A 15,646-nucleotide genomic window follows, 5' to 3' on the forward strand; every position below is an offset into this window, starting at 1 on the left:
GAACAACAGGTCTCCCCATTGCTAAAACACTATCCTCAATGCATCTCCTCTCAAATAACTCACTCAGATTGCTTTCCACGGATGTCCTACGTAAAGGGACAGTGATCCAAGGAGAAAAAAGCCTGACAGTTGAGGAGAAGAAAAACTTTCTGTGATAAATAAGAATCAATGATTTTTTTTTTCTTTTTTCCTCAGAGCATCCCATTTCTTTTATCAAGCCACCTAGGTAGATTCTTGAATCTGCCTCCTGTAAAGGAGGCATAAACCTGCTGCCTGAGCTGTCTTAAGAGCTTGATCAAGCAGTGAGGTAAGTGCCTTTTACTACATGGGAACTACAAGGTCAGAAGGGGAAAAAGTACTGACAAGATGATTATGAGCATTAATCATAATAATATCGAGGTCTTATATAGCACTTTTCATCAGGAAATTTTAAAGCACTGTACAAAAGAGATGAGTCTCATTATCTCTCTGTTTTAGACCTGAAATGTGGCCTCCAATACCTCAAGATTTGTTCTCTGAAGGGAAAAAAAAAAGACTTCTGGAATCAACAATACCTATTCTGTGTTAAATTTTTAATAATCATAAGAATATTTTTAAATCTACTTGTTCTGTGGACTCTGTAATGGAATTTTAATTACTTTACTACCAACTTGAGATAAGAATTATGTTTATTCATTTGTTCTATCAGGATGTTGCCAGCAGCAGATTGAACCAGTATACTGACATTTGCAGGACATATTCTGAAAATCATGTTAGCACACTCAATTATGTTGCTGGTTACTGCTTCATTTGTTGGGTATTGGTAATTGAATATTACGTGTGTTGTGATGCACAGTAAAATGGATCAGGGTAAACCACCTTCAAAGAGGGTTTACGCCAATCCTTCTCCTTTGCCTTTGCATAAACCTTTCAGAGCATCCTAGCTCAGATCTTTCACACTAACTAGCAACTGAGAGGTGTTTTTTTCTATTAAAAGAGCCTAATGCTACCAGAAACAACTAACTATGTCCTGAATGGCCCACAGTGGAGTTATGCTCTACAAAACAGGAATATTACTGTAAGCTGTTACTGAAGGGCAAATTTTTACCTTCTGCTGTCAGGAAAATACTTATGTTTTATTGTGTTAGAAGATAGACCTTGACATCTATCAGCAGAATTTTATCCTAGGAGAAAAGATTTATGGCTGCAGAACCTCAGAGAACAAAACCTGGTGCTCATCTCTCTGCAATGGCTTTGGTGCAGGGAAGCTCAAGCATTTCTTTGGGATTTCGTTTCTCTCTGGGGCCAAGGATGATCTGTACAAGTGAATCTTAACAAGAAGAGAGATCTTCCAGAGTTGTGAGGAGTTTTAAATATCCAAGAGAAAAGTCAGAAATATAAATAAAAATATATATTTATCTGTGTTGAGACAAATGGAATTAGTGAGGCAGCATTTGAGAAAGTTTAAGGTCACCCTATAGAAAATGCAAGTTTGAGACCTGACTCCTTGGAAACTTTTGTGGAATGATGTTGCTACTTAGAAGGAGGTCAGTTTTGAACCGTATTGTGGACACTGACTGTCAGTTTCTGCTTCTACTGTAGGGCTTGGCCTGTTTTCATTTATGCAAATAAGATTTGAGATGTGAAATACATACAGGGAAAAAAAGCAAAACTACTGAAACATGCTGCATTTCAGGGCATTACCTGTCTTTCTACAAAGGGCGAGACCTTTTCGTATAGTAACTGAAAAAATGTTTATCTAATAGCAAACTATCATGTATTCTCCTTTTGTCTAAAAATAGCTCTAATGCCAGACACAATGGCTGAAGTACTATATGCTCAGTTTTATTTCTCTTTCATTTGTTTTTTTTCTTTGTTTGCAGTCATGATAAGGAATAAATAAGACTGATAACTTTAAGTTCACTTAAAGCATCAGACTTGTCAGCTCTGTTGGATATAGATCTAACAGATCCTGCACCAGCTGAATTTAATGCTGTTCATGAACTTCATGTTTCCTGACTCTGATGAAATTAGATTGTTTTTCTTAGAACTTTATCTCAAAAAGGTCTTACCTACGCGAAAGATCAAAGATATTCAAAACCCCATACCAAATTGCCCCCAAACACTGGACCAATATTAGTTCTAGTTGCATAAAGCTTAATAGTTTTAAAAAGAAAATTCAAGCTTGCACTTCAAATATGTATCATGACAAACTAAATCTGAATTTGCTAAAGAATTCAATACAAGTTTTTTAATATATTTGGTTTTGTTCTATTTTTGGTCATATACTGTTTGCCAACAATCTTCAAATACATTGGTTCTTCTAAAGCATTTGCAGAACAGATAACAATTTTTAATTTTAAATTCCTTCAGGTGAGATTTTTGGTATTACAGGTCTGTACTATTTTGACAAAATTTACTAATTACTTATTTGGGTTCCTAGATGGATAATTGCAAATTTAAAGAACCAAGTTTCTCATTAAAATTCACATTATTTTGAACATCATACTGTGGCTATACATTATAAGGAAATAATTAGCAAATTTCTTTGCAAGAATAGTAATACTGGATATGCTACGACAAAGTGAATGTCTTTTAAATTTTTAGAAAGTCCTGCAGGGATTTTTTTCCATATCTGTCCCTATAATAGTACCTATATATAAGATGGGTTTGCTTAACATGTGTGATTTAATTTCCAAGTAGAAAGAGTGTAGGAACAAAGCACTCACTGAAGCAGCTTTACATTCCTGGAGTAAGTATGTACTAAATTTATATCAAAAGACTTGGAGGAATAGGACAGTTTATGGCTTACTCATATGTTGTGCTGACTTCTGTCAGCTTTCAGGAGTCACTGAACTGAGAAAGTCAGCATTTCCTACGACTCAGCACCAGATGAATGCCACTAATCCAATTACTTCCTTCCAGCCTCTCCCAAATGTTTGTGAACTTGTCGTCCATCAAAATAAAGAAGGAAAGAAAAAGTAGCATCTGTATAGCAACAAGGTGAACAGAAGCAGATGGGCATACGAAAGACACACTGCTTGTGCCACGTAAAAAAAAAATCCATCACCATCCAGCAGCCTTTGACAGTCCCTTCAAGTAAGACTCTGGAGGTTTTGAACTAGCTGTGGAGTCAAGAGGCCCACTGGGGTTTCTCCAGGCTTTTGTACAGCCCCTGTTTCTGTGAACAGACAGCCCTGTTTCAGAGAGGGGATTAGCCTGATTGCACATAAGGCAAAAGAAAACTGCAAAAGATGTAGTGAGGATGGAAGGACTGAATGCAAGAAACAAGAGTGAAAAAGAGTGAGGCAAACAGGGTGCTAGATTTTTTGTTAGCAATTGTTGTGATTTAACCCAGCAAGGAGCTGAACACCACACATTTGCTCACTCACTCCTGCTACTCTCAGTGGGATGAGGGAGAGAATTGGGGAAAAAAATAGTAAAATTCATGGTTTGAGTCAAAGACAGTTTAATATGACAGAAATGGAACATAAAATAATAATAATAATAATAATAATAATAATAATAATAATAATAATAATAATAATAATAATAATAATAATAATAATAATAATGGTAGAGGGAACAGGAGTACAGGTTCTTCCTCTGTTCTTCTGGTACCAAGAAATAATACTGATAGGAAGAGGTAGATCCATCAGGTCAATGAGTGACTCCAAGTTGGAGTAATTAGAAAAGTTTTGGTTTTTTGACCACGGGATGATCTACTCAGCACCTGATCTATTGACACCTTTGTCAGAGGGACTGAAGAGTTTTAGCACAGGGGAGCTGGTGGGACTGGTTGGCAGAGCTTTAAACTAGCTTGGAAAGGGGATGGGGACAAAACCAGGCTTGCCAGTGATGAGCAATTGGATGGTGTGCCAAAACATGAGAAAACCAGCCCTCGTGGGATCACTCAATCTACTTCATGAGGTGTTGGCTACAATGTACCACACCTGAAATGTTTCTACACCAATGCACACAGCATGAGGAACAAGAGGACCTCAAAGCTTTGACCCATCCCTGAGACTCGACATCATAGGCATAAGTGAAACCTGGTGGGATAAGACCTATGACTGGAGTGCCCTGTTGGACAAATACAGGCTCTTCAGGAGAGATAAACAGGGCAGAAGAGGCAGAGGGGTAGTGTATGTAGCACTGTATGTAGCAGAAGGGTTAGAACTTATGGAGCTCACAGCTGGCAATGGCACAGTTGAGAGACTCTGGGTAAGAACCAAGGGGCAAACAAATAATGTGGATGTCATTGTGAGAGTCTTCTATAGACCTCACAGACAGGATGATGATGCCAACAAATTATTCTTAGAGGAACCAAGGGACACTTCCAAGTCAACTGCCCTTGTCTTTAGGGGGGACTTCAGCTTGCCAGAATCAACTGGGAGCATCACATAGCTGGTACAACCTGGACCAGGAGATTCCTAAAAAACCTGGATGACAACTTTATGGAACATGTCATAAGGGAGCCAACTTGGAAAGATGCTCTCCTTGATTTGCTGCTTGTCAACAGAGTGGATCTTGTGAGTGAAGGGGAGATTGGTGGCCGTCTTGGTCACAGTGACCAAAAAGTGATCAAATTTAAAATCTCTCTTGAGAGGAGGAAAAGTGCCAACAAAACCTCAGTTCTGGACATGAGGAGAGCAGACTGCAGGCTACTCAGGGAATTAGTAAGTAAGATCTCTAGGGAAAATGATTTTGCAGGTGCTGGGATCCATCAGCGTTTGTCACTCTTCAAACACCACCTCCCAAGGGCACAGGAGCAGGCAATTCCCAAATGTCAGAAGTCAAGCAGGGGAGGCAGAAGGCCAGCTTGGCTGAGCAGGGATCTTCTCTTGGAAATAAGGCAAAAAAGGAAGGTGTATGCGCAGTGGAAGCAAGGTCAAGTGACATGGGAAGAATACAGACATGCTGCTTCCTGCTGTAGGGAGAAAATTCATGTGGCCAAAGCTCAGCTGGAGTTGAAGTTGGCCAGAAATGTCGGGGACAATAAAAAGAGTGTTTTCAAATACATTAATGGCAATAGGCAGTACAGAAATATCGTCAGCCTGTTACAGGATAAGTATGGTCACCTCACAAACAGGAACAGAGACAAGGCAGAGTTGTTTAATGCTTAATGTTTAATGTTTAATGTTGTCCTGTTTTTTCAAGAAGGGCAAGAAAGAAGATCCTGGAAACTAGGGGGTTGTCAGTCTCACTTCAGTGCCTGGTAAGACATATTCTGTTTGCTCAATCCATTTAATTACAGATTTAAAATATCAAAGAAATGTGCAGTGCACATGCACCTCAGGTAACTTTGGGAAAAAAAATTAATATCTTCAAGTCTGAAAAGGAAAGTTGGGTCCTTTCAGACCAGGTTTGGAAATCCCCAAAGATTCTTACAGAAATCCTTCCACAGTTTGTTGTGCAGTCAAAGACCTCAGGACCTGGTCAAGACTAGACATACTTAAGTTGCTGATCTACAGGATGAAGATGTTAAGAGAAGTTATTGTACACAACTCTAAATAATGCTGCAACAGGTTTTGAGCAAAAGAGAAAAAAAAATTGAAATTATCTGTACACATGTTGGAATTTCTGTTTAACAGTGCCTTTAAAATGATTGAAATAGCTGGATAAAGTTTAGGAAAAAAGCTTTATGAGAAACTCAGTCTGAATCCTGTGCAGCACCCAAAATTGCTTTTCTACCACTTTTTCCTTTCTTTGACAAGCAAGCAAATTAACGATGAGGGCTATATTTTCTTCCAAAAGGGTTTTGGAAAATTCATTTTTAGGACAAAATTTATGAGAAATAAACATATTTCTTCATCATGTACTGCTGTACAATAAAGATTTTCTGGGGTTTTTTTTCTCTCCTGTTCCTCTGCTTTCTAAGGTTCCCTACCCCTCTTAGCAGACAACAGATTGCTAAGATACCTGATTGCTTTTCTAATTTGGGGAAAATCAGGTAGATTGATCTTCTGGGTGCTGAAGAAACGCAATGTGAGTTTTCACACCACTAAAACCCCTTCTGAGAGTCAATCCATTTCTTGAGACTGAACACCCCAGTTAATTCACTGCAATTGATACTACTAGCGTTTTGCCTTTCTACATCTTTTCTCCAGTTGCAATCAGCTGCTTTGTAATCATTTGTTTCAAAGTGAAATGGATGTAACTTTTTTCTTTATTACTATTTATTTATTTATTTATTTATTTATTTGTCACTGTGTGCTACCATTCCAAATACCAGCAAAATGCTTGCCAGTGCCACAGAGGTATTTTGGTGGTTCTTCAAAGGAGAAAATGCGATGGGCATTGGAAAATACATTATTATAGGACTCACTAAAGGAAAAAACCACTAAACTTTCTTCTTTTAACATTTTTCATTAATACATTTGCAATTTAAACTAAACAGCAGAAGCCTACTTTATTGCACAACTGACCATATGAAAATAAAATACAAATAAAGTTCTTTTGAAAACTTCAACCTACAGAAAAAAGTGTATTGTAGTGTGGAAATTGTCATGGAAAAACTGTACAGGGTGTCTCCATACTCCAGCTTGAGCTGCACCAGGAAACATTGTCTGTTGAAGGCAGACAATGAAACCAGACAGGGATATTTTACCCTATAACACCAAAAGCATTACACTGCTGTATTTAAAGGGATCAAAGCATCCCATCATCTTTGGTTCAACAGCAGAATGGAACAGAAACTGAAATAAAAAGCAATCTTATATGTGGGAGACTTGTCAAGTTTGTGTTATTCAATTTTTTCTGTTACTCTCCAGCATAGCTCTTGAATACGTTCAACCTCTAATAGCATGAGAGACTCTTTATTCACTGAGGAGGTGTTGATTAATCAAATTATGCTTGGAGTTGTCTGAATTTTCTTCTTAGAATTCAAATACTCCAATGCAATTATTCTGTGAAAAATTTACACATTTTCACTGGCACTGATCACTGCTGTGGTTGATATGCTCTGATAAAGTCCAGTGTTTCTAGGAATATACTTAGGTCTACATTTTTCTAATGATTAATAAAGATTTGGAAGCTCATAGTCCTAATACCAAGATTTTTTTGACGATTAACCGGAAATAAGCTATAATCACGGTAACCCTTCTAATATTTTTTATGTCTTACATTTGGTCAGCTGAGCCTGGCTGGTTCCTGAGCTGGCTAAGCCAGCCAGGAACAGGGAGCTAAGCTAATCAAAGTAGTGATACCTTTGACTAGAGCTTGGGAGACCTGGAAAGGCATGGTGAGGATCAGTTGACTAAAGAGTTATGTAGTCCTGGAGGAGGTGCTGAGGGCCTGGTCCTGCCAAAAGGTGCAAGCAAGCACTGCACTGCCCGCACTGGGATGCCTGGGCTATCTGAAGGTCTCTCAACTAGAACTGGTCTTCTACTGGTGCTCTCAGTATTCAGCATTATTCATGGTCAGACCTTTTATTGTGTGTATCTCCTTAAAAGAGCAGTGAAACGGCCAAAATCTTAATTTGATGACAGTTTTGTTTTGGTTGATTTTAGAAAATAAGTGGAAAGCAAAAATATAGAAAGTGATGTACACCTAGTGTTTATTCTCTACACACTACTTTGTTTTTAAAAGAAACTGAGTTCTCACAGGATTTTTCTCTTCTTATGAATGATGGTGCCCTTTTGAAGTTTTCCAATACCAGGCAGAGGAACATATCTGAAGTATTTTTACTAGGGTCCAATCTCAGTAGAAATAAAATAGAAGGTAAAGGTTTTGAATAATATTTGAATGCTACAAGTTTTATGGAGAATTTTGTTTTTCTTTTGTTGGTGAAGTTTCTTACATTCATCTGCTTAATGCAACGTCAATAACTGAACCTCTTTTTCTTTTTAATCTCCACAGTGTGACTTCCTGTAACTATTTTGTTGAATTTATGAGATTATAAACCAAATATAAAACCTTATCAGAGCAGAAATAGAAGACTAGGAAAAGAGTTGGCCAAAAATGGGGAATTTCCACTCCATAAGAAATTCAGATATTTTGAGATTTGGTTTTGTATCTAACACTCTAATACTAAAAAAAATTACATTTGTTTCTTTTGGATTAAATATTATTCTATATATTTGCAAAGTTTTCAAACACTCCTGCCCCGATCACTTCTATTGCTTGTGGTACTTACAGACCTAGGCTTCTCTGGACATCTTGTGAAATGCAACCCAATGGCTGGAAGTCCCCTACGTGAAGGGACATAGGGGCTACAAGCAACTGATCTGTACTTCCTGTGAAGCACAACGTTAACCTGAACCGATGCATAGATGCATATTTGATATGAAATACAATGTTTGTTTGCAAAAAACCAAACCAAAGAATTTGTGTATTTTGACTGGAACCAGCCTGAGCCTCAGAGAAATCCCTTTCAGGGGAAAACTGAGAATGACAACAGGATTGAAGCAATTAAGCTAATTCCAGTTCTGCAAAACAGATGTTTTCAAAAAGAGTAGTATGTATAGGGAAATGTCTGAGCAGATCTTTGTTGTCTTCATGGCACGACATATCTAAACTTTATAAACGGATGGAATGTTTTGCCCCAAAAACTGTGTAGTTTTATGTTTTATAAACAGTCCCATTGTCCTGAGAGGTGAAAAATAACAGTAAAATACAAACCAAGGGTAGAGTTGGAGACGTAAATCTTATCCTAAGTTTATACACAATGGAGGGAAATGAAGAAAACACACAAATACAGTAGGAACCATATGAATCTCTTCTTTTAAAGTTTAAACCAAAATCACTTGGATTTTGTCTCAGGCAAAACTGACATTATAACCTTAAATAAGGGTAAGTCATGTGAGTGTATATATACATTATCTATCTATCTATCTATCTATCTATCTATCTATCTATCTATCTATCTATCTAGATATGTCTCCAAATACACTAAGTAAAATTTAGGAGGTGGAAAGAGAGAGACACTACTAGCATGCATGTTTGCCTACTATCAGGTGGAATTCAAAGTTATATTTATTTGACTTGGGAAATGTGATCTTTCTCTTTAAGTTCATCCTTAATTTTAAAGCATAATTTGTTTTGATTGAATTTCTAATGTTAATTAGTGAGGCTTGCACCATTAAAGACATCAAGAACATATAATTATGTTCCTTATAATTATACCATAATTGTTTTAGTATGTTAAATGATCTAATAGATTTTTTCCTGTTTCAACAGCAGCACTACTACCATCTCTGTTTTATGAAATAACTGGCAAGCATTCAGTAGGTGCTTTCAAGCATTTCAAGTAAAGTTTTGATGGGTATTCATCTACTAATGAAATATTCATGCATTATATTTTTCTCTATGACAAGTGACTTTCGCTGAAGCGCCTAATGCTTGGTTTGCTTAGACAGATATAACATTCAATCAAACTAATGGAAACTGTGGAGTACTGTTATACTGGTTATTATTAAATCAAATTCTCTTGATAAATATTGAGTCTCTGATGTTAAAAAGCATTTCTAGCATGATGCATGGGTAGTAAGGCAATAATCTGGCCCCTTGTTAAAAATGTTAATGTTACAGCTGTCATCATTTAACAATTAACATGATTTCTGAAGTGCAGAAATGCCTTAGAGTATTAAAAAATACAATCTGAATGCTGTTTGAGATTTTTCTATATTGTGTAAGCATTCACTCCCAATGTAGAACAATTGGACAAGTTTATATTACCAGCAAAGCATAAATATTTTGTCTGCTTAAAATTTAGTATTTCCTTCAAGAATCATTACTTGCACCCATGTCAATATGAAGAGATCAGTTTTGGTAATTTCCCAGTACCTCTCCCAGAAAGCTGGAGAGAGCCTTTTTATAAAGGCATGCAGTGATTGGACTAGGGGGTAATGGCTTTAAGCTGAAAGAGGGTAGGTTTAGATTAGAGGTTAGGAAAAGCTCTTTACTGTAAGGGTGGTGACTAAGACAGGTTGCCCAGAGAAGGTGGGGATGACTCATCCGTGGAAGTGTTTAAGGCTGGTTGGATGGGGCCCTGGGCAACCTGCATAAGTGGAAGGTGCCCCTGCTTGTGGCAAGGGTCTTGGTTAAGGGCCTTTCCAACTCAAACCATCCTATGATTCTATGAACTTTAAGTTCATTACTTTTTGAATGACACTGTATTGGCTTCTTCTGGGAATCTGAAGGGACTTGGTAAAAGAGTCAGCTCAACGGGGAAAGTACCAAAGGAATGCTGGCAGAGAAGATGCAGAGATGATCAGTAATGACATTGCACTGTTGATACCAATTAAAGGAGTGACCAAATATGTAAAAATATTTCACCCATTATTTGATCTGTTCCAAGGCACCCAGAAAATAGACACTGTAAGTCACACTCTCTATAAATAGGTAGGATTCACAGACCCTGGTACAAAAAATGGTCCTCTCTCATCACATGTCATGAAGGCATATGATTCTCTGCCTTCACAAAAGAATTTACAATGTGTGGATGCTGTGTGGATGCAATGAACGATATTCTGGGATCAGGTAACCTTTGCTCAAAGCTAAAAATAAGATCCAGATGCATTCTGAGGTCTGTATGAATGACTTTGAAAAACTGCCTAAAATCTAAACTAAACTACTGAGTCACCAGTATGTAGTGGCCTCCTTTGTCACCCTCCAGGCTGTTGAAACTGTGAAAAGATGTCAACACCAGGAGGACTGAAGCTTATTCCTTCTTGTGGGCCAATTCTGCCAGCTTTACACTGAGTTATTTGATTTAAAATACTACTATACAGTATTCAGGATCAGCTAAATTATTCTTTTGAGATTGCTGTTTTATTTTCTTTTTTTTTACATTTAAATTTTGAAGGGCAAAGCATGGTGCTAGGAAAATTAAGGAATGTGTATAAAATTAAGGAGCAGTGACTCTGTAGGGAAAATGTTTACTCTGCAGGCTTTTCTCTTTAAAACATAACTGCTTTAAAGTATCACATTAAATTCTAATGTGTGTGTATTTAAAGAAACTACAATATATGTGAAAAAAAACCATGAAGTGCATAAGGTGGGGCTGCCGTGGCTAAGCACTCCTTCTACCAGAATACTACAGTGAAATCCTACGTAAGTGGTCAGAACACAAGTAAGAGATGCCTGTGGGTAGTCCCAACCTATTCACAAACCCTTTTGAACAATTCTCCTACTTTTTTAAATACTGTTTTTGGCAAACATTTGATACTTGAAATACAAAATGCATGAGTCACCTACTGAGATGGGCACAGTATGTGGTTCATTGAATTTAGCTAAATTGTGAGTCATCTATCAATGGTCCTCATAGTGAACATACTTGTAATAATTTCACACATTACAAACAAGAGTAGGTATGATTTTTCAGGATTTCATCCAAGCATTTTTCACTCGGAGTTTTTACTCTTTTTATTGTGCTCCATTTGATGTTGTAGGAAACTGCTAACTTTTTAGTGATGGAGGATAAAAAGAATAGGTCATTTGTTGCTCATCAGTTTAAGCAACAAAGAACCAGAAATGCAAAACACAACATATCATAAAATACTGTCTGACAAAGCAAAGTCAGCAACATGAAATCGAATGAATACAGATTCTTATATAGCTATTGAAATTTATTCTTCTACCATAGCATACCAATTTATAAATAATTTTAAAATTCAGAAGCAGTGGTTCTGAAGGAGAGAGCTGCAAATTACCACAGATCCTGACTTGCCAAAGACACATGGTAAATTTTTGTGGTTTGTTTTGCCTTTTTGATTGTTTCTTGGTTTAGGGTTTTTTTTGGCATAGATTGTTTTCTTTTTTTTTTTTCCCATAAGAGGAACACTAATTAGTAGAAGAAAAAAAAGATGAAAAGTATGTGTGTATAAAATAGCTTCATAAATGTGGTCTGTTGGATACAGGGAATATGGTCTCTTTGCAGCAGAAAAACAAGAACATTCAGGCACAAAAGGTTTGAGCAGTTTTTTAAACGAATTCCTTAGAGGAACAGGAATTCAGCATCTCTATGATGAAAGTGGTTGGGTGGTCAGCCCCAAAATACTTTACTTTAGCGCCAGTCTTTGATAAGAATCTTTCCCTGAATGTTTTCATGAGCATGAATGATGACATAGGCATTTAAATATGCCCCTGAAGTGGTTATTTCAGTAGCTATTTGAGACTTGGAGGCTGTGAACCCCCCGTGCTCACAGCACAGGAACTGGCCCCTGCTCGGCTCTCTCTTCTTGTGCCCTATATTTTGTTCTTGGAGCGACCAGGAGGCTCCCGGAGCTTCCCGTGCCCGAATCTGACGATGGAATAACTAGTCTGTTATGACAAACCTGTATCTTGCGACTAAATCCCTCCGGAATTACACTTTACTCTGGAAAAAAACCCAACAAAACAAAACAACCCACAAAATTAGCCTTTTCTCCTGCCTCAGCCCTGGCATATCCAGCGAAGCTCTGCTGCGTCACCTTTAGAGCCATTCCCATTCTCTTGGCCTGCAGGTTACCTGACACCGCAGGAGACGGTGGTGCTGCTGGAGGAGCCGGGCCCCGGGGCTCCCCGCTGCTCCCCAGCTTCTCGGGACTCCCCGGCTCCCGGGCGTTCGGCGCGGAGAGAGAGGAGTGCTGGCGGCGCTGCCCGCCGCTCCCGCCAGATGGTGCCCGTGCACAAGGGACACTGCGGAGCCGGAGCGGGGCCGGGGCGGCGGGAGCGGGGCCGGGGATCGGGAGCTGGAGCGGGGCTGGGGCGGCGGGAGCGGTGTCCCTGCCACTGCCCGGTGGGGTGGCAGTGCCTAACCCAGCGGCGGCACAAAGACCCGGCGCTTCTCTTACGCGACTTTAACATCTCCCAAAGTCTGCAGCTCCGCCTTTGGCCCCGGCCCCGCCGGGCTCTCCACAGCGGCCTTACAGAGCTCGTAGAGGCATTCGTCCGGCCTCCACCGCCTGGCACTCGGCTTTTCCTTCCAAAATTATGGGATACTTGTTAATGTGGAACAGGAGCGATTTGGCAGCGGGGGTGGATGAGCCTGAAAATGAGACCATGCGGCTGTACCAAAGCGCTGGTACAAAGGAAATGTAGGGAGGAGCAGGAGGGGCGCACACAGCCGGAGGTGTGAGCTGTGCGCACCAGGGTGGCACCTCTACGCACACCCACCTGTCCTGCTTGTTTTAACAAGTTTAACGAAAATAAATAAATATAAAGTTCTTGTAGTCACTGTTAAAGAAGATGTCATTGTGTACTGGTGCAATTTCCTGACCAGAATGTTACTACTGAATTGCTAGTGTTCCATATTCTTTCTCTCTACAACTCATCAGAAGGAACTTCTGGTTATAATATGAGTCAAATCATGAGTGTTTGGGGTTTTTTGTGGGTTTTTGGTTGGTTGGTTGGTTGGTTTTTTGTGTTTCTTTGTTTTAAGAATAAATAACTATTTGGCTTGTGTGCACACATGAATACCTCTGCAATCCAATGACAGAGAAACTTAAGCAAATATAACTATTCCTGCGGATCCTGTAGCCACCAGCCTTGGAACCTGAATGTCGTCTGAGCAGGTCAGAAAAAAGCAACACGAACTTCTCCCCCCTTGTTTCCTATTTAACCTCATTTTTTAACTCTCTTAAGAGTTATGCATTTTTTGGCACAAATTATCATCTGGACAAAATGCTTTACCTTTGTTAAGCAGCATGAAGATAGCATTGGGACCTGGAAGACCATGATTAGATAAGCTGTTTGAAAACTCTATTTTAAGAATTTGGTGAAGCTGGCTTTTACATTTGCAGGCTTTACATTTTGAATGCTTATTTCTCATTTCATGATGTTTATGAGTTGCAATGAAGTAAAGCTTGAGGAGACAGAGAGTTATTTTCTGCTAAATCTTAATAAATGGCTAAGTCAAAAATATAAAATTCAAATATCGTGGTGTTAAAGGCACATGTCTCTAGCTAACTTCGGTGGATTTATGTCACTAATTAAGAACCTGGCTGACAAAAGTTTTGAATTGCATACTGTGGAAAACAGGAGAGGACAGACATGGAAAAATTTAATGAAACCATGGCAACAAAGGGGCTCAATAGCTCTATACAGGTAAGAAATGCAGGAAATGTATCTGTAAGATAAAGAGGCTTAGGAAAAGAAAACTCTGCAGCCATAGGGAACGAGGGAAGCTTATCTGCCTGACAGATAAGATCAAGAGAAAAAAGATTATCTTTCCTTAGAGTGATTAATTACTAAGAAAACTTCTCACAACATCTCTTTCCCACTCAGAATTTACATCTGTGGTGTCTTGGGTGTGTTGTGAAAACTGTAAAGTATCAGTGCTTAGTTACTTTGCTGGTCAGAATATCAGAGCAAAGGGCCATGGAATGAGTACCAATGCTCCAGCCTTTCCCAGACGTATGGAACAAGAAGAGTCTGGAAAAGTTCTACTGGAATTTATTGGACAAATAATGGGACTTATAGGGACAAACAGGTGACTAATCCTCATGGAGAAAAGGTCCATTTGGAAGGACTCCTACAAGATCCCTTGATCTTTAACTTCTTCATTAGCTGTGCTTAAGGGAACTATGTAGCTTGTCAGTCCTTAAAATTTATTAAAAATGTTTTAAATCAGCATATTCATGGCTTCATAGCATCCTTTCAGGTTGTCTGGTGTGAATTTATTTTTTTGGACTCTATCTTGTGAGGAATGTATTGTCTTCTTTGAGTACTCATTTATGTGGATCCAGAGGCACATGTATGTTTTGTTTATGAGAAATTAGAATTCTGAACATCAGGATCTTTCTAGAACATATATATAAACCCTGATTTTCTTGCCTCCAGGCAAGGCTATAAAGCACAGAGAATTAATGGCTTTTCCCCAGCACTCTTCAGATGCAACCCAATGACTGCTCAGCTCATCCTTTTTGCGAACCTTAAAACCTGTAAAACCTTTCGTCAGAGGTGTGAAGAGCTTTTTTTCTTTCCTTATTTGAAATGAATTTTTTTTTTAAGGCTATATCTGGCAGCCCTGTCCAATAGTGTTTTACATCCATGATGTCTTCTATGCCAAATTCTGAACCTTTGGGATTAATGTACAGGCATAGTCTGTCCTACACAGGGAAAGTCAGGCCCCAGAGAAGTGTTCAGCATGTTTGTGTCTCTCTGTGAATGCAAATGTTTGGGTATTCTTGGCTTAACATCCTTAACACTGGTCATTTCATGTAATTTTAACAACTGCAGTGCTGATAATGTCAGACTAATTCCCAAGCTCATGACATCGAAGTCTCCGTGAGGGAGCCTCTGGTGGAAAATAAATATGGTTCCAAAAAACTTCATGGGATTCTTCAAAAAGAGGACCAAGAACATTATATTGCTTGATGTCCTCTCTTACCTCTTGCATGGAGATGCAGGATACACTGCTAGGTGATGTATGCAAAGGAAACCTCTGTAATAATCTCAACATCACTATCCATACTGATAAACCAATTAAGGAACAGTGGTGCATCCAAATAGGTGATTAAACACCTTGTCAAACAGTGTCCTCTACAAGGAATCAGCAGTTAACACTGATGTTTGTAGCAGCTGAGTCACTTCATAAAACCACATCTCTTCAACCCCACTCAACTAATTGCTTTCACTGGTTTCAATTGAAAAATCTTCCTTTTTGTGGACAGGAACCTTGAGAAAAATTCTGTTGTATCACACTAGAGTGATACTGCAGATGACCATTGTGGCTACTAAGGAT

Source organism: Lepidothrix coronata, unplaced genomic scaffold (genome assembly GCF_001604755.1).
Source record: "Lepidothrix coronata isolate B3197 unplaced genomic scaffold, Lepidothrix_coronata-1.0 Scaffold164, whole genome shotgun sequence".
NCBI classification, from domain to species: domain Eukaryota; kingdom Metazoa; phylum Chordata; class Aves; order Passeriformes; family Pipridae; genus Lepidothrix; species Lepidothrix coronata.